The 20,484-nt window shown below is 49.9% G+C and overlaps 1 pseudogene across 1 annotated transcript; it reads right to left on the reverse strand.

Annotated features, from left to right (window-relative positions):
• Positions 1–41: 41 nt before the first annotated feature.
• Positions 42–6,804, reverse strand: LOC146755117 (uncharacterized; annotated as a pseudogene). The gene is made up of 4 exons (XR_014938427.1): positions 4,436–6,804; positions 1,887–4,394; positions 1,657–1,828; positions 42–1,452 (listed from the first exon to the last, which is right to left on the reverse strand). The product of XR_014938427.1 is annotated as an uncharacterized LOC146755117 (transcript).
• Positions 6,805–20,484: the final 13,680 nt, after the last annotated feature.

Raw genomic sequence — 20,484 nt, forward strand, 5'->3', positions numbered from 1 at the left:
GAAGCAGTAGTTAGACCAATTACCAAGTGACACCAAGGTGGTAGCGTGGTAAAATGGCGATTTATTGAAGCACACACGACCTTATATAACCTTTGTCCACTTCGTCTACGCCTACTGTATTACACGTAGCAAGATTCTTCCAGAATATGGGGAAGGGCCTGTCACGTCACAGCCCGATAACATCCCCGTATTTCGCCTAATACAACATTTCCCCCTCCCCATGCTTAAAAGGCTTAACCCGTTACAATACGCAACAATATCTCTCCATCTTCCTCTTCACCTTCTTTGCCTTCTTCTGATTCTTCCTTAGCACCTTCCTCCTCTTCTTCAGCCTCTTCACCTCCTGCTTCTCGTGCAACGACTTACTATGATCACTCAAGTTAAAACAACACATCCCATCAAAGTCTTTACAACCATGACCCTGTGCGAGAAGCAAGAAATCAATTGCTGCTCTGTTTTGAAGCATAGCATGTCTAATACTGTCAGTGTCTTCAAGTAGCTCACTCAGCAGTGTGGAAGTCATGTTAGCTTGTTTCACGGACCAGCAAGCGAGTCTCTCTATCTCTTTTAGCGCCTGCGCTGCAGCTGCTCCTGGTGCAAAAATAGATGCAAAAATCCTTGCTGTTGGTCCCCAAAGTTGAACTTTGTCACCACAGTCCGATGCCAGTGTGTGAATGCTCCGTCTCTTCCGAGATTTCGTCATGTTTCTGGTCAGGCGCACCCAGTCGAGGGCTCGTGGGGACAAGATGGTTAACCGTCCCAAATAACAAGGTCCTCCCACTGCATTTGATGGTATACCTTGCCATGCACGGTCACCACAAATCAAGAATATACCCGGTGGCAGTGCTTTCGCAGTGGAGTTGTTCCAGATGTATTTTTCTAGCCCCTGTTCTTTTGCCCTGGGTTCAAAACAGCAGCCTTTTGCATACTTGCTGCTGAGATTACAATTTATTCCCCGTTGAGAACCATCAGGCCTCGACACATTAATGACACCAGGGTTACTCACCCAATGTTCAGGCAGACAATAACTACTATTTTCCCTAGGTGTGGATGTGTTTGGAAGGAAGCCACAATATGACCCTTCCCAGGTAAATAGCTCTGTATTGTGTGGATAGACGGTAGTGAATGGATCTGATCTATTTTTCCGTGCATTCCAATAAGGACCTTGAGGTGTGAGAAGATCTAAAATATTTGAACGGCTCCTCTCGTGGTTAAATCTTGCAAAGCCAATACATCCAGGAGACCACCAATAGCCTCCCTCTTTATCCCATGTATCGTTAGGTACCTGTTGAGACCCCAATATCTGCAGCTCTTGGGGATCCCAAGGAAGAGTGACATTCAGTGTACAAACAACACATGCTATCCTTTTGCTGGCAAGGATTACAGTGTCATTCCCTAAATCTCTACGTGTGATGTTAATAGCTGTTAGTGCGTAGAATTCTCTGCATGGATCTTGTATGGGATTATATGATCTTACGTATCCCTGAAACTCAGAGGAGTTCCCCCATATAGGAATCCCAATTAAACATGTTTGAAATGGCGAGGTGGTTGATTGCAGGCTAAGACAGAAATCCGTCCTGCCTGTTTGTTTCGCCCAAGTAACCCACAGATTCCCAGGTTGTTGGATCAAGTGAACACCCCCCACCGGCGACCAACATAAAGACAAAAGACATAGCAGCATCAAAATGGTGTCTCTCGTTGGCAGCAGGGGTTGTTTCTCTGGGTCCTTTGGGTTCTTGAGTCTCAAGAATTTCTTCGGTATCCAGATGAAAGATCTTCTTCTGCGCTCCACCAGTTCAGGATTCCTTGGGCGGCCGATCAAGAGGTCCTGGAAGAGGATACTCAGCTCTTGTTATTTCCCTGACATTTTCTTTTTCACCACCAACCTCTGGCTTAATTTTTCTCGATGGCACCCAACGTATGTCTCCTGTGCCTTTGCATTTTACTGCTGCGTACCCCCTTCCCCAGACTAGTATGGACCATCCCGACTCCCAGGACCCATTATCCACCTTGATCTTTACTGGCGGGCCTTCTTCAATGATTCTTGGCCGCCAATGTTTCTGGGTGGGGGTCCTGGAATTTTCTCCTCGCTCAAAGTGATTTAGTGCATACAGTGCGCGGGCCAAGATTTCCCCTTGTTGTGATACTGGGATCTTTCCCGAATAGCCTTCCCCCTCCCCAAGGACACGAATCTTTTCCTTGAGGAGGCGGTTAGCCCTTTCGATGATAGCTTGGCCCTGCGAATTTCCCGGAATGCCTGTGGTGTGTGTGATATTCCAGCGAGCTAACCAATCTTTGGACGAACGCGAAATAAAGCAAGAACCATTGTCTGTTTTTATGTGGCGCGGCATTCCCAAAACTGCTATAGCCGTGGCCCAATGGTGTTGTGCTGCTGTAGAACTGACACGACCATGTTGTGTGGCTACAATGACGGTAGAGGACGTGTCAATAGTCACAGCCAGCCACTGTCGTGGGACCATCCGTGGTTCCATTGTGAAGTCTGTTTGCCAGACGTCTAATGGAGCGAGACCACGAGGATTAACCCCCGCTCCTAAAGCTGGCGCAGAATTACAGTGAGGGCAGGTTTGCACTACCTCCCTAGCGACTGTAATCGGGATAGAACAGGCTCGAGCCAGTGCCTTGGCCCCTATGTGAAGTGCTGAATGAAGATCACGAGCTTCCTGCAAAGTGCACACCTGGTTCCCTGCTATCCGATCAGCCATGTCGTTTCCTGCTGTAAAGAAACCTGGCACCTCAGAGTGGCTACGAACATGAAGGATGGCAACGGGTGCAACCCTGATAGCTAAAGCATCCTCTAACAGGGCTGCAGCTGCTGTACTCGGTTGCCCTTCCTTTCCCATCCGTAGCAGCATTTTTGCCACGAACACAGAATCCGTGACAGCATTGCAAGGCTTTGTGGGCCAAAGATGTAGTGCCACTGCCATAGCCCTAGCTTCGAGCATCTGAACACTTGCTGTCTTGTCTGTTATCATCTTGTAACTCCAGCCACCCTCAACTGTTTGCCACACAGCCACCCCCTGGCCCGTTGATGACGAAGCATCAGTGAAGACTGTAGGACCGTTCACAGGGGTGTCCAGGACCCTGTGTCGCAATGATATCTGGAGGGGTTTTGCCAGTTCAAAAATTGGCAGTGAGTCTGAATAGCAAAACTTTCCGCTGAAGTCATAAACAGCCAATGACACCTCATCTGGCAGAGGTTGCACATTTCGAAAAGCTCCTGGTAAATAGATGACTTCCAAGTCCTTCCCGAAAGCTCTGATCGCAGTGAGGCGAGCCTTTCGCAGCAAATATGACAGCTGTTCTAGCCATGTGGTAAATGCTCTCACCGGCTGAGCAGAAAATAACCATGACAGTGGGCGTGGCCGAGAGTTCAAAGCATGCCCAATCACTGCAGCTGAACCATGCTGGCACCTAGTGACCGCAGCCTCCAACGGGCGATCAGGTTCCCACCTGGCAAGGGCATTGGTGGAGCAGGCTGACAGTATCTCCTGCCAGGCTGACTCCATCTCTGGATTCCAATGCCTCTCCTCTTGTGGGACTGATCCCTTCAGTTGATCATAGAAAGGTTTCATGAGGCGCGGAGGGATGCCAATGGCATTCCTCACCCATTGCAGTGCCCCCACCAACTTCTGCACATCCCATAAGTTTGTAATTTGAGGCTTAATCTCCAGCCCCTCCGGGATTACTGTGGAAGATCCAAATTTATAGCCCAGGAATTCAATCCCTGGTTCTCTCTGGATCTTTTCCTGAGAGATCACAAACCCTGCAGAGATGAGGGTGCGGACGATCTGCCCCTCCAACGTTTTCAACTGAGCATCATCAGGTGCAACAAGCAGCAAATCATCCATGTAATGGGCGATTTGGCATCCTGGCAGTGCCTTTCTCACTGGTTCTATGACTCTGCTCACCACAAGTTGACAGATCGTAGGTGAACAGACCATACCTTGCGGAAGAACCTTCCACTGGTACCTCTGAGCTGGTTCTCGATTATTTACAACCGGAACTGTGAATGCAAAGGCTTCCCTATCCTGTTTAGCCAATGGGATAGAGAAGAAACAATCCTTTAGATCAATGACCATCAGAGGCCATCCCTGTGGGACTGCTGACAACAAAGGTCCCCCTTGCTGGACAGGACCAAAGGGGATGATCTGTGAATTGACTGCTCGGAGATCGTGGAGCAGCCGAAACGATCCAGAGGCCTTCTGAATGACAAAGATGGGCGTGTTCCAATTGCTAAGCGATGACTCTATATGGCCTAGTGCAAGTTCTCTGGAAACAAGCTGTATGAGCGCTGCCAATTTTTTAGCAGGAATGGGCCACTGATCCACCCAAACAGGAGATGTATCCTGTTTCCAACGCAGCGGAATCGCATGCTGCAGCGCCAAGTGGTGGACAGTGGCCCTTAGGATAAATTTGTCAGCCGTAACCCAATGAGAAGAAGAAGATCTCTGCCTAGCAGAGATCCCCTGATCGGAGCTATATTGGGGGTGATGAAAACCGTTTTTTCTATTGAGCCATCTCGATTGATGATTGAAATTCCCACTTCCGCATCCGACACAGAGGTGGTCATTTCACCCCCCACCCCTATCAGGACCTTTGATGTTGCAACCTTTGGCCACTGGAATGGCCAATCGCGCTCTGCAATAACAGTAACATCTGCACCAGAGTCCAACAAAGCTGTAAGGTACACCGTCCTAGGACCTAGTGTAGGCACTCCAGGGTCCAACGTCATCATGACCCTCACCAATGGCCTATCACCTAGATCCATGGTCAGCGCCACCGTGTGGTCAACACGCTTGGCCCATTTTAATGAAGCGGGAAGGGGCCCTGGGCCGCTGGCACCCTCCCGTTCCAGTTTCCCTGCGGCAAAACCTCAAATTTTCGACAGTGACGCGCAACATGTCCAACCCCATTGCACAACTGACAACGTTTTCCTTGCGGCTTGCTCTGCCCAGCTTTCTTGGGGCATTGTGCTTTAAAATGACCATGCTGCCCACACTTGAAACACGGACCTTTTCCCTTCTCATCCCCGGTGCGAGCTGCCATCATCACTGCAGATTTAATCGCAGAGCTGACTTCGGCAGCCATTCCCTGCACGGCAGTTGCCAAGCCATCATTATTGGAGGGAGTATTTTTCTGATGATCTAGCACATATTTGATAATCTCCCCTGGGGTGTTCAAAGTTCCAGGAGCTGCCCTAATTATCTGCTGAACGTCCGGGAGCGACTTTTGCTTGAGACAGTCTATCACAACCAAAGGCTGGACTCCCTTCGGGAGGTCAGACCCTTCAATGGCACGAATCAAGCGATTAGCAAAATCAGAAAATGACTCAGAAGGCTCCTGTTTGATGTCGGACCACGGGAGCACAGGCTCCGCAACTTTAGCCACTGTCAGCAGAGCCTGAAAGGCTGCCTTTGTAAGCGCAGCTAACTCCCCCTCTCTCAGCCCTCTTGCTTGATCCTCCGGGGACCCCACCATACCATCTGCTAGTCCCTGAAGGCGCAAGAGAGTAGTTCTTTCAACCCTAGCTCCACGGCCCTGACCTGTATGCGCATTAGCCGGATGATTGTTATTACGAGCTGCCTCAGCGACAACAGCCTGAAGCAATCTATTCCATTCATCATACCACAGCGTGTACTGCACGGGCTCAAGAATCACCCTCATGAGACTGACCACATCGTACGGCAGGAGACTCGAGGCCATGAGAGCCTCAATTGCTGACATAGTTACCGGAGAACGCAAGCCCTTGTTCTTAACTAACTCTGCAAGGCGAGTAATCGCCTTGGAATCCAGAGGGGTCCAAGCCGGACCATCCTGTTTCACTATTATCGGGAGGGCAAAAGCTGTTGTTTCCGGGTCGGCTGTCTGGAGGTCCTCCCTTGTCTGGGCCCAATCAGTGAAAGTGGGTGGGCTCCACGGTACGGGTGCCGTGGGGCCACATCCCCCCTGGGCGGCACCTTGGGCGGCTTGGCCAGCCCCTTGGGCGGGCCACATGAAATCATCACACCCACATTCACCTTCACTATCACATGGGTTGGCACGATCCCCCCCTTTCTGGGCATACGCACAGCAACAGGCGGGACCCGACAGCAAAGAAGTACCACCCCTCCTTACACTTTTCCCCGGTGACACCACACCTCCCCCTTTCAGCTCTGGTGGGACCACACCTCCTCCTTTCAGCTCTGGTGGCACCACCATGCCTCCCCCCTTTCTCTCTCCCTTGTCCTTGTTCTTATCAGGTACAGTAGCAACATCGCATTCCTCGAGGGGCTTCCCTCCCCCTTCATCCCTGTAGGCGTCCAATGAAGGATACGAGGAGTTAGGATAGGGGGGCGGAGGCGGGGTGTCCTCCTGTTCAGGGCTGCCTTCTGGAATGTCCGTCTTAGGCGAAGGAACAGATGTGTTCGGGGGAGCCGGCGCCATCTTGCCTTGCACTGAATCTGTAAGAGAGTCAAGACTCCCCCCCCGGCCTCCCCCCGTCTCCAAACCCAGAATGTCTCTAGCACGTTGGTTTGCTAGCTTCTCCTCCCGTGCTGCTTTCAGCGCCTCCAAGATAAGTCCCCATACTTTGAATTCTGATACTTTTCGAGTGGCCAGCGACCTTTGAGATAGTGCGGCCGTAATTCCATCCCATCTGCCAGGATTGTATAAATCAGACGGGTTTGTTAAAAGCCCTTCCTTTTCCAGCAGTGAAAGAACTGCTGTTACCTCCTTTTTGGAAGGAGCCTGTTTCCCACAGTGAAGTTTGCAAGCGTGAAGAATTACCTTGATAACGGCTTCCATGTCGCCCCGGCCGAACGTAGTTCTCCTGGCCGCTCCCTGGCGCTTCCCCGAAGGTTCCTGGGGGTCCCCGAGATTCCGAGATTCCGGGATTCCGAGCTCGCTCTCCCACCTGTCGAAGAGTGATGGCCACTCCTCTTCGACCCTGGGCTTCCACTACTCCGCGACGAGAGGATTCGCTACCGCAGTGGGATCCTGCTGCCGTTTAGCAGACAACTACCTTGCTCCAAAAGTCCCTAATCACGCCTAATCGTGACGAATCACGTCGGCGGTCACCATTTGAAGGCTTTATGATCGTTAATGGCTTTACGATCTCTCGCCTCCAACTGAAGCAGTAGTTAGACCAATTACCAAGTGACACCAAGGTGGTAGCGTGGTAAAATGGCGATTTATTGAAGCACACACGACCTTATATAACCTTTGTCCACTTCGTCTACGCCTACTGTATTACACGTAGCAAGATTCTTCCAGAATATGGGGAAGGGCCTGTCACGTCACAGCCCGATAACATCCCCGTATTTCGCCTAATACAACAGGTTGATTATATCACCTTGCCACGATCTCGCAATGGTAAGCGTTATGTACTCACCATGGTGGAGGCAACCACTGGGTGGCTCGAAACATACGCAGTACCCCATGCTACCACCAGAAACACCATATTACGGTTGGAGAAGCAAATACTGTGGCGGCATGGCACTCCGGAAAGAATCGAATCAGATAATGGGACTCATTTCAAAAATTCTCTTGTAACCACTTGGGCCAAAAATCATGGCATTAAGTGGATTTACCATATTCCCTATCATGCACCAGCTTCTGGTAAGACTGAACGATTCAACGGGTTGTTGAAAACTATGTTGAAAGCAATGGGTGGCGGAACGTAAAAAAATTGTGAGAACCATTTAGCAGAAGCTACCTGGTTGGTCAACACTCAAGGATCTAGTAATCATAATGGTCCTAACCAATCCAGCTCCCCACGTACCATGGAGGGAGATAAGGTTCCTGTAGTACAACTAAAGAGCGTATTGGGAAAAACAGTTTGGGTCCTTCCAGCATCTGGAAAGGGCAAACCTCTCCAGGGTACTGTCTTTGCCCAGGGACCTGGGTGCACTTGGTGGGTGTTGCACAAAAATAGGAATGTTCAATGTGTACCACAAGGGAATTTGATGTTGGGGGAGTGCAGCCAATGATTTCTTGTAGATCACAGAATCACAGAATGTCACAGAGATCTCTCTAGAGCTCACTCCTGGACAGTGGGAACAATCCTGGGGGAGCAGGAACAAAATTCCCCCTCCCCCCTCCCCTTTTCTCTAGCGGCACTGTACGGCACTGCGTGGCGCGGCCCGGCCACATGCGTTTTGGGAGAGGGGAAGGGAAGGGAGATTGCGATTGAGTCTAACAAAAAATGAAGGAGAAAAACGTGATCTGAGAACGAACGGCAGTTTAATAACCTAATAATGCTAAACAACAACAAGAGAGTTTCAACAAAGAGAATACCAAGTCCCCAATCTCACTGATGGAGCTGTGGAAGGCAGGAAGTTCCGACCACGTTGTCTCCTCACAAGGAGATGGGGCAGCAACCCCATCCCCTTCCCCACTTCCCTTCCGGTGTCCCTCCCCACATGCCCATTTAAGGCAGTCCACAGAAAAAAAACTTGTTCCCTTTACTCCCATTATTAGGCATGGTGTTCTCATGTGGAATACCAACACCAACCAAATTGCAAAACCATAACATTCCACCCCTTATTACACATCACCACATCATGCCTAACTTTTATCAACATATAAACAGAACAGTAGTTAACATGCATTACATATGTACATACAGATATATATATATATATACACACACATGGAATCACAGGCTGCACTCTCCCAGCATCAAATTTCCCTGTGGCACACACTGAACATCCCCATCCTTCTGCATCACCCACCAGGTGCACCCAGGACCCTGTGCAAAGACAGTTCCGCGGAGGGGTTTCCCCTTTCCAGAGGCTGGGAGGACCCAAACCGCTTTTCCCAGCATATTCTTTACATGCACCACAGGAACCTTGTCTCCCTCCACAGTTTGCAGGGAGTTGGATTGTGTAGGGCCGTCTCGGTTGGCTGATCTTCGGGTGTTTACCAGCCTGGTGGCTTCGGCTAGATGTTTCTCCCAGTTCTTAAATGTTCCACCACCCATTGCTTTCAGCGTGGTTTTCAGCAAACCGTTGTGGCGCTCGATCTTACCAGCGGCTGGTGCGTGATAGGGGATGTGATAGATCCACTCGATGCCATGTTCTTTGGCCCAAGTGCTTACCAGTGAATTTTTGAAATGAGTCCCATTGTCTGATTCGATCCTCTCTGGGGTGCCATGTCGCCACAGGATTTGTGTCTCTAGGCCTAATATGGTGTTTCTGGCAGTGGCATGGGGCACCGCATATGTCTCAAGCCACCCGGTGGTTACCTCCACCATGGTGAGTACATAATGCTTACCATTACGAGTCTTTGGCAGGGTGATATAATCAATCTGCCATGCCTCCCCATATTTATACTTTTCCCATCGCCCTTCCCCCCAGAGAGGTCTCATCCTCTTGGCCTGTTTGATCATGGCACAGGTGTCACAATCATGGATGATCTGCGCAATAGCGTCCATTGTTATTTCCACCCCTCAGTCTCTAGCCCACTTATGTGTTCCATGTCTGCCTTGATGGCCTGAGGTCTCATGGGCCCACCGAGCTAGGAATAACTCTCCCTTATTCTGCCAATCCAGGTCTATCTAAGCCACCTCAATTCTGGCAGCTCGATCTACCTGGTGGTTATTTTGTTGCTCCTCTGTCGCTCGACTCTTGGGCACGTGGGCATCTACGTGACGCACCTTTAGGACCATGTTCTTTATTCGGGCAGCAATGTTCTTCCATAGTTCAGCGGCCCAAATAGGTTTACCTTTCCGCTGCCAGTTGTTTTGCTCCCATTGCTGCAACCACCCCCATAAGGCATTGGCCACCATCCATGAGTCAGTATAGAGGTAAAGCACTGGACATTTCTCCCGCTCAGCAATGTCTAGGGCCAGCTGGACAGCCTTTACCTCCGCAAATTGACTCGATTCTCCTCTTCCTTCCGTGGCCTCTGCAACTTGTCGTGCGGGGCTCCACACTGCAGCCTTCCATCTGCGATGTTTCCCAACAATGCGGCACAATCCATCAGTGAACAGGGCAAACTTCTTTTCGTTTTCCGGAAGTTCATTGTATGGGGGAGACTCTTTGGCGCGTGACACCTCTTCTGCTGGTGGTGCTTCAAACTTTTTACCTTCGGGCCAGTCCATGATCACTTCTCTGGATCCCTGGACGGCTGAGGTTCCCCATCTGGGCCCACTGTGTGATTAGTGCAACCCACTTGCTCCATGTGGCGTCTGTGGCATGGTGAGTGGAGGGAACCTGCCCTTTAAACATCCAATTCAGCACTGGAAGTCGAGGTGCTAGGAGAAGCTGTGTTTCGGTGCCAATTACCTCAGAGGCAGCCTGGACCCCTTCATATGCGGCTAGGATCTCCTTCTCAGTTGGAGTGTAGCCCTCTTCCGACCCCCTGTATGCTCTACTCCAGAATCCTAGGGGTCGGCCTCGGGTCTCATCTGAGGTTCTCTGCCACAAGCTCCAAGTGGGACCTTTCTCCCCAGCAGCCGTGTAAAGGATGTTCTTCTCATCCTGTCCCATCCGTACTGGCCCCAGGGCCACAGCACGGGCTATCTCTTGCTTGATTTGCTCAAAGGCCTGCTGCTGTTCAGGGCCCCACACGAAGCTATTCTTCTTTCGGGTCACCTGATAGAGAGGGCTCACAATGAGGCTATAATTTGGGATGTGCATCCTCCAGAAGCCTACTACACCCAGGAAGGACTGTGTCTCTTTTTTCTCAGAGAGCGCAGACACTTCAGTAATTTTGTTCATCACGTCTGTTGGGATGTGGCGACACCCATCTTGCCATTTCACCCCTAGAAACTGGATTTCTTGGGCAGAACCCTTCAATTTGTCTCGCTTAATAGCAAAACCAGCAGACAGGAGGATTTGGATTATCCGTTCTCCTTTTTTAAAAACCTCCGTCGCTGTATCAACCCACACAACGATATCATCTATATACTGCAGGTGCTCTGGAGCACCGCCCTGTTCCAACATGGCTTGGATCAGTCCATGGCAGATGGTCGGGCTGTGTTTCCACCCCTGGGGCAAACGGTTCCAAGTGTACTGAACACCCCTCCAAGTAAAGGCAAACTGTGGCCTACACTCTGTGGCCAAAGGGACAGAGAAGAATGCATTGGCAATATCAATGGTGGCATACCATTTTGCCTCTTTTGATTCCAGTTCATACTGGAGTTCCAACATGTCTGGCACTGCAGCGCTCAATGGGGGTGTGACCTCAAGGCCACGATAGCCCGCTGTCAGCCTCCATTCTCCACTGGCTTTGCTCACTGGCCATATGGGGCTATTGAAAGGTGAATGGGTCTTACTAATTACTCCCTGACTTTCTAGTTGTTGAATGAGCTTATGGATAGGGAGCAAGGAATCCCTATTAGTACGGTACTGTCGTCTGTGTACTGTTCTCATGGCAATTGGTACCCGTTGTTCTTCCAGCCGTAGTAACCCCACAGCAGACGGGTCCCCTGATAGGCCAGGCAAATCAGACAGCTGCTTAATGTTGTCTGTTTCTATAGCAGCTATTCCAAAAGCCCATCGGTATCCTTTAGGGTCCTTGAAATGTCCCCTTCTTAGGTAATCTATTCCAAGTATGCAAGGAGCCCCCTGGCCAGTCACTATATGATGTTTCTGCCAGTCTCTACCAGTGAGGCTTATCTCGGCCTCCAACACAGATAGTTCCTGCGAACCCCCAGTCACCCCATGTATATGTATCCGTTCTGTTCCTTTGAAACCTGAGGGTATCAGAGTGCACTGCGCACCGGTATCCACCAGTGCTTTATATTTTTGTGGTTCTGATGTGCCAGGCCACCGAATCCACACAGTCCAATACATTCTATTATCCCTCTCCCCTCCCTGGCTGAGGGCAGGGTCCCTCTATTGGTTGTCTGAAGCGGTAGAGGCAATCTCAGTAGTGGTTGACCTCTTTTGTAATTCTCTTACCCGTGCTCGCAGTGCAAAATTGGGTTCATCATGCCACTTCCTCATATCCTCTCCATGGTCACACAGGTAGTTCCACATGGCGCCACGTGACATAGGCTCACTGCGGTCATTCACTCGGACAGGTGTGCGTTTGCGTCTGACGACTCAGACTGCCACAGGTTCACTGTGGTTCCTTGCTGCAGACCAGCTCTTCTGCATGTTGTCTTGTTTTCTCTCCATTCGGTCCAGTCTATCCACCATTTGACAGATGGCTGCGATGGTGGTACGGTGTGGCAGTAGTGTGTTTTCGGTATTTTGCAGTGAAAGGATGAGCTCAAAAATTGCAGGTCTTCTATCCAGATCATCATACCTGTTAGAGTTCGTTAACAGTATACTGGAATACTTCCCTGGTGCTGACCGTATGAGTTTCTTGCATATTTCCGGAGTACAGCTCACCTTTTCTGGGTCATGGCCATCCTCTGGCTCCCCAGGGACAAACGTGGGATCGAACAGCATTTCTGCCACAGCCATTTCTCTCAGGTACTGGATACCTTCCTCAGCTGTACTCCATTTTTCCAGTACAGGCTCCAAATCACTTTTGAGAAGACAGGTTGCCTTTACAGCTGATAGCATCCTCTCCCAGAGAGTGGCGACTCCATCGAGACATCTGCTGATCCCTCTATCAATAGATGAGTCTCGAGCAATGTTTCCTAATTGACAAGCCTCATTGCAGCTTAGGGACATGCAGGCGGCCCCATTGTCCCAACACCGGAGCAGCCAAGTGACAAGGCATTCACCTGGGAGTCGGGCAAACTCCCTTCTCGTACCTTGGATTTCAGTAATTTTAAGAGGTTTACGAGTAGAGGAAGCGGTGACTTTTCCCTCATCATCACTATCCTCTCCGTGTCTGTTAGTCTTCCGAGTTGCCTTCCTTGGTGGTTTTGGGGAGGGTCCCTCGCCAGGATCTTCCTCTACTTCCTCCATCCGTTCCAGACGTGAGGACACACGTTCCCATCTCAGGCCTTCCACTGGGGTGACTGACACTGATGCTGGTGCTTCCTGTGGTCGGCTGGGATTAACTTGGCACCTTCCCTTTACGGTTTGGATCTCATTCTCGAGACTCTCTATCTTTTTCATAAGCCGTTCGTTCTGAGATCCCCCTGATCTCCCACCCTCACTCACCAGTTCTTTTAATCTCTCATTCAAAAGTTCTATTAATTTCCCAAGGTCCCTCTGGTGTTCAGGGGTGAGATTACCTGATACTGGGGGTTCCGATGCTTCTGTCCCTTTTCCTGAGTCTCTCTGCACTATTCTTTGCAAGTCTCTCCGCACGTTATAGTAAACTACTACAATTAGAGAGACTAACAACACAGTATCCCATTTGACACTCCAGTCATACTTAAGGAATTCAGAGCATTCGTGAGCCAGTTCGAGCACAGTGCCTGTGATGTTCGTTAGTCTGGAAGGGAGCCAGGCAGGTATCTCTATCCCTGCCAGCCGTCGGCTTAATATATCTACCCCTACCCCCATCATCAGGATGTTCTGAAGCCAGGACCTAAGGAACCTAAGGACCTTCAGTCCTACATACAGGGCTGTTGAAAAAAGCCACCTAATTACTGCCCAAAACATTGCCCAGAGCATTGCCCGCATCCTCCACCAAAAATGTCATGGAGTTCTCTCTAGAGCTCACTCCGGGACAGTGGGAACAAACGCGGGGGAGCAGGAACATAAACACCCCCCCCCCCTTCCTTTTCTCTAGCGGCACTGTACGTCACTGCGCAGCGCGGCCCAGCCACCTGCGTTTAGGGAGAGGGGAAGGGAAGGGAGATTGCGACTGAGTCTAACAAAAAATGAAGGAGAAAAACGTGATCTGAGAACGAACAGCAGTTTAATAACCTAATAACGCTAAACAACAACAAGAGAGTTTCAACAAAGAGAATACCAAGTCCCCAATCTCACCGATGGAGCTGTGGAAGGCAGGAAGTTCCGACCACGTTGTCTCCTCGCAGGGAGCCGGGGCAGCAACCCCATCCCCTTCTCCACTTCCCTTCCGGTGTCCCTCCCCACATGCCCATTTAAGGCAGACCACAGAAAAAAAACTTGTTCCCTTTACTCCCATTATTAAACATGGTGTTCTGATGTGGAATACCAACACCAACCAAATTGCAAAACCATAACACAGAATGACCCAGGTTGGAAGGGACATCAAAGATTATGCAGTTCCAACCCCCCTGCCTAGCAGGGCCACAAAACATACACCTTTACTAGATAAGGTTACCCAGAGCCCTGACCAACCTGGTCTTGAACACCTCCAAGGACGGGGCATCCACAACCTCCCTGGGCAGCCTGTTCCAGGACCTAACCACTCTCCTAGTAAATAACTTCCCCCTAACATCCGACCTAAATCTTCCCTCTTGTAACTTAAAACCATTTCCCCTAGTCCTGCTATTATCAGCCCTTTCCAAGAGTTTACTCCCCTCCTGGGAGTAAGTTCCCTTCAGGTATTGAAAGGCTGCAGTGAGGTCACCCCGCAACCTTCTCTTCTCCAGGCTGAACAAACCCAACTCCCTCAGCCTGTCCTCATAGGGGAGGTGCTCCAACCCCCTGATCATCTTCGTGGCCCTCCTCTGGACCCTTTCCAAAATCTCCATGTCTTTTTTTTACTGAGGGCTTCACACCTGGACACAGTACTCCAGATGGGGCCTCACAAGAGCCGAGTAGAGAGGGACAATCACCTCCCTATCCCTGCGGACCACCCCTCTCCTGATGGATCCCAGGATCCCATTTGCTTTCCGGGCTGCCAGAGCGCACTGCTGGCTCATGTTAAGTTTCTCATCTATCAGGACCCCTAGGTCTTTCTCTGCCGAGCTGCTCTCAAGGATTACTCACGGCAAAGTGCAAGGTTTTGCACTTGGGCCAGAAGAACCCCAGGCACCTGTACAGGCTGGGAGGAGTTGTCCTCCAATTTGGAGATGAGGATGTGATGGGAGACCATGTCAAAGGCCTTGCTCAGGTCCAGGTTAATGACATCAGTCGCCTTCCCTTCGTCCACCAACGCTGTCACTCCATCATAGAAGGCCACAAGATTAGTTAAGCATGACCTTCCCCTAGTGAAGCCATGCTGGCTGTCTAGGATTACGTGCTCGTTCTTTATGTGATCAAGCATGTTGTCCAGGAGGATCTGTTCCATCATCTTCCCAGGTACGGAGGTGAGACTCACCGGCCTGTAGTTACCCGGGTCCTCTCTGCTCCCCTTCTTGTATATGGGAGTGACTTGACCCTTCCTCCAGTCATCTGGGACCTCACCTCACAGCCACGACTTCTCAAATATGATGGAGAGCGGCTCAGCCTCAGCCAGCTCCTTCAGCCAGCTCCTTCAGGACCTTGGGATGCACGCTGTCTGGCCCCATAGACTTGTATTCATTCTGTCTAAGGAGGCACTCTAGGACTTTCTCTACCCTTACAGTGGGGAGGGATTTACCTCCATGGTCCCCACATAGAGGTATGGGGGTGCAAGACTTAGGGACGTGAAAAAGACTAGAATCCTGGCCACCAGTGAAGACCGAGGTGAAGAACTCATTCAGCACCTCAGCTTTCTCTTCATCTGTTGAAGCCATTTCTCCTTTTAAATTTACCAAAGTAGGTACGCCCGTTTTGACCTGTCTCTTCTGGCCAATGTACCTGTAGATGGTTTTCTTATTGTTTTTCATGTCCCTTCCCAAGTTCAGTTCTGCCTGCGCCTTGGCTTTCCTGATCCCACGTCTGCAAGTCTGGATGGCATCCCTGTATTCTTCCCAGGTGACATAGCCTTGTTTCCAGAGCTTGTACACCCCTTTCTTGGACCTCAGTTCTCTCAGCAGGTCCTTGCTGAGCCATGCTGGTTTTCTATCTCTCCTGCCCACTTTCTTAATCAGGGGAATGGAGACCTCTTGTGCTGCCAGGAGGGCATCCTTGAAGAGCAGCCAGCTCTCCTCAACGTCCTTGTCTTTGAGGGCAGCACACCAGGGGATCTTGGCCAGCAATCCATTGAGTAGCTTGAAGTCTGCTCTTCTAAAGTTCAGTGTCCTGGTCCTGCTCTTTGCCAGGCCCACATCGCTTGAGATCACAAACTCAACCAGGGCATGATCGCTGGAGCCCAGGCATCCTCCAACCTTGACGCCTTTGATGATCTCCTCAGCGTTGGTGAGCAGCAGGTCCAGCAACACTTCACCTCTGGTTGGTCTGTCCAATACCTGAACCAGAAAGCTATCATCAATGGATTCCAAGAGCCTTCTGGAGCTCTTGCAGCTCGCCATGTGGTTTTCCCAACAGATGTCCGGATGGTTGAAGTCCCCCACCAGGATGAGAGCCCGTGAGCCAGATGCCTCACTCATCTGGAGCAAGAAAGCCTCGTCAACAGCTTCCCCTTGATCAGGTGGCCTGTAGTATACCCCGAATACCAGCTGACCTTTATTAGTCCCATCTCTAATCCTAACCCACAGGCTCTCAACCTGTTCTTGACTGTTTCTCATGGGGAGCTCCTCACAGTTTATCCAATCTCTGACATAGAGAGCGACTCCCCCACCCTTCCTACCTCGCCTATCTCTCCTAAATAGTCTTTAGCCGTCGATGGCAGTATCCCAATTGTGGGAGTCATCCCACCATGTTTCTGTGTGTCACGGGTTACTTAGATTTACCTATGCCCGTGACAGGGGAAGCCACCCCACGCCCCCCCCCCCCGGGGCCCGGAAAGGAGGGGGAAAAGGGGAGTGGGATAAAACAGCGACAATCTAAGGAGGAAAAACTTATTTTACTAAATATGATATCGAAATACAAGATAACACAATATAATATAATTAAGGCTAACAAAATCGAACGAAACAGAGAGAGAGAGTCTCCGAAAACCGAGAGGCCTACTGTGAACTCTAGGCGACACGGCTGGAACGCTTCCCACTCTCCGAGAAGTTCGAGAGAAGAAGGAGGGCACTCCAGCCTGGGAACGAGATTATATAGAGTCCTGGTCCCGTGACTTATTGTTACTCCTGTTGTTCTCTGGGATATGTAGTCTTCTTCTGTGGACTGCACATTCAACAGAAGTATCCATACTTGACATGATGTTATGATGTGGAATACTGATAGCAAAATTACAAAATTACAAAACCATGACATTCCACCCCTTATTCTACATTATTACATCATGGTTAATATATACATATATATACATATATATACACGTATGTAAAATTGTGATAGCTAAATAGTAGAATTGCATGTAACATAACTAAATGTACAACTATAATAACTAAAATACACTACACATGCAAACATATATATATATATATAGATACATAAAATTATTGACTGCACTCCCCCAGCATCAAATTTCCTTGTGGCACACATTGAACATCCCCATCCTTCTGCATTACCCACCAAGTGCACCCAGGTCCCTGGGCAAAGACAGTTCCACGGATAGGTTTGCCCTTTCCAGAAGCTGGAAGGACCCAAACAGCTTTTCCCAACATGTTCTTTACATGTATAACAGGGACCTTATCTCCTTCTACAGTGTGTAGGGGGCTAGATTGACTAGGACCATCACGATTGACAGATCCTCTAGTATTGACCAACCAAGTGGCTTCTGCCAGATTCTTCTCCCAGTGCTTAAATGTTCCACCACCCATTGCTTTCAACATAGTTTTCAACAACCCATTATATCGTTCAATTTTACCAGAAGCTGGTGCATGGTAGGGAATATGATAAATCCACTCAATGCCATGATCTTGGCCCAAGTATTTATAAGAGAATTTTTGAAATGTGTCCCATTATCAGATTCAATTCTTTCTGGGGTGCCATGTCGCCACAAGACTTGTTTCTCAAGACCTAATATGGTGTTTCGAGCAGTTGCATGGGGTACTGCGTATGTTTCAAGCCACCCAGTGGTTGCCTCTACCATAGTGAGTACATAACACTTACCACTGCGAGATCGTGGCAAGGTGATATAATCAACCTGCCACGCCTCCCCATATTTATACTTTTGCCATCGCCCTTCCTCCCAGAGAGGTTTCATCCTTCTGGCTTGTTTAATTATGGCACATGTTTCACAATCATGAATAATCTGCGCAATAGCGTCCATGGTTAAGTCCACCCCTCGGTCTCTGGCCCACTTATACGTTGCGTCTCTTCCTTGATGGCCTGAGGTCTCATGAGCCCATCGAGCTAGAAATAATTCACCCTTATTCTGCCAGTCCAAGTCAATTTGAGCCACCTCAATTTTGGCAGCTTTATCTACCTGATGGTTGTTTTGTTGTTCTTCAGTAGCCCGACTTTTGGGCACATGTGCATCCACATGACGCACCTTTACAACCATATTCTTTGTTCGGGAAGCAATGTCCTTCCATAGTTCAGCGGCCCAAACAGATTTTCCCCTCCGTTGCCAGTTATTTTGTTCCCACCGCTGTAACCACCCCCATAAGGCATTTGCCACCATCCATGAGTCAGTATAAAGATACAGCATTGGCCACCTCTCCCGTTCAGCAACATCTAAGGCCAGCTGGACAGCTTTTACCTCTGCAAACTGACTTGATTCTCCCTTACCTTCAGTGGCCTCTGCAACCTGTCGTGTGGGGCTCCACACAGCAGCTTTCCATTTGCGATGCTTCCCTACAATGCGACATGATCCGTCAGTGAATAGGGCATATTTCTTTTCATTTTCTGGTAATTCGTTGTATGGTGGGGCCTCTTTAGCACGTGATACCTCTTCTGCTGGTGATGTTCCAAACTTTTTATCTTCAGGCCAGTCCATGATTACCTCTAGGATTCCTGGACGATTGAGGTTTCCCATTCGCGCTCGCTGTGTAATCAGCGTAATCCACTTGCTCCAGGTGACATCGGTAGCATGATGGGTGGAGGGAACCTGTCCTTTGAACATCCAGTTCAGCACTGGCAGTCGAGGTGCCAAAAGGAGCTGTGTTTCAGTCCCGACTACTTCGGAAGCAGCCCGAACCCCCTCATACGCGGCTAAGATCTCCTTCTCAGTTGGAGTGTAGCACTCTTCAGACCCCTTATATGATCGACTCCAGAATCCCAGGGGTCGGCCTCGGGTCTCTCCTGAGGCTCTTTGCCACAAACTCCAAGTGGGGCCTTTCTCTCCAGCAGCAGTATAGAGGATGTTCTTTACATCCTGTCCAGTCCGTACTGGCCCCAGGGCTACAGCACGGGCTATCTCTTGTTTAATCTGTTCAAAAGCCTGCTGCTGCTCAGGGCCCCATGCAAAATCATTCTTCTTCCGCGTTACCTGATAAAGGGGGCTTACAATGAGGCTGTAGTTTGGAATGTGCATCCTCCAAAAGCCCACTGCACCCAGGAAAGATTGTGTCTCTTTCTTGCTAGTTGGTGGAGACATGGCAGTGATTTTGTCGATCACATCTGCTGGGATGTGACGACGTCCATCCTGCCACTTTATACCTAAGAACTGAATTTCCTGGGCAGGTCCTTTTACTTTGCTTCGCTTAATAGCAAAGCCAGCTTGTAGAAGAATCCGGATTATCTGGTCTCCTTTTGTGAAAACTTCTTCTGCTGTATCACCCCACACAACAATGTCATCAATGTACTGCAGGTGTTCAGGAGCACCACCCTGTTCCAGTACAGTTTGAACCAACCCATGGCAAATGGTTGGGCTGTGTTTCCACCCCTGGGGCAAACGGTTCCAAGTATACTGAATGCCCCTCCAGGTGAAGGCAAACTGTGGCTTGCATTCTGCGGCCAAAGGAATAGAAAAGAAGGCATTGGCAATGTCAATGGTGGCATACCATTTGGCTGCTTTTGACTCCAGCTCGTACTGGAGTTCCAACATGTCCGGCACAGCAGCGCTCAATGGGGGTGTGACCTCATTCAGGCCACGGTAGTCTACTGTCAGCCTCCATTCTCCACTGGCTTTACGCACTGGCCATATGGGGCTGTTAAAAGGTGAGTGAGTTTTACTGATCACTCCCTGATTCTCCAACTGGCGAATCAAATCATGAATGGGGAGCAAGGAATCCCTGTTGGTGCGATACTGCCGTCTGTGCACTGTCTTTGTAGCAATCGGTACCTGCTGCTCTTTTACTCGTAGCAGCCCCACAACAGACGGGTCCTCTGACAGGCCAGGCAAAACAGACAGCTGCTTAATGTTGTCCATGTCTACAGCAGCTATCCCAAAGGCCCATCGATACCCCTTAGGATCCTTGAAATGCCCCCTTCTGAGGTAATCAATACCCAGTATACATGGAGCCCCTGGGCCAGTCACAATAGGATGTTTTTGCCAGTCTTTGCCAGTGAGGCTTATTTCAGCCTCCAGCACAGTCAATTCTTGAGAGCCCCCAGTCACTCCAGAAATATGGATTGATTCTGTCCCTTCATGACTGGAGGGCATTAGGGTGCACTGTGCACCGGTATCCACCAGCGCCTTATATTCCTGTGGTTCTGATGTGCCAGGCCATCGAATCCACACAGTCCAATAAACTCTATTATCCCTTTCCCTCCCCTGACTGAGGGCAGGGCCCCTCTATTGGTTACCTGTGATGACTGGAGCAACTCCACTGGTGGTTGGTATGTCTAGTAGTTCTTTCACCCGTGCTCGTAGTGC

This window comes from Coturnix japonica, chromosome 36, assembly GCF_054131305.1.
Source record: "Coturnix japonica strain WE chromosome 36, WE-NBRP24, whole genome shotgun sequence".
In the NCBI taxonomy this organism is placed as follows: domain Eukaryota; kingdom Metazoa; phylum Chordata; class Aves; order Galliformes; family Phasianidae; genus Coturnix; species Coturnix japonica.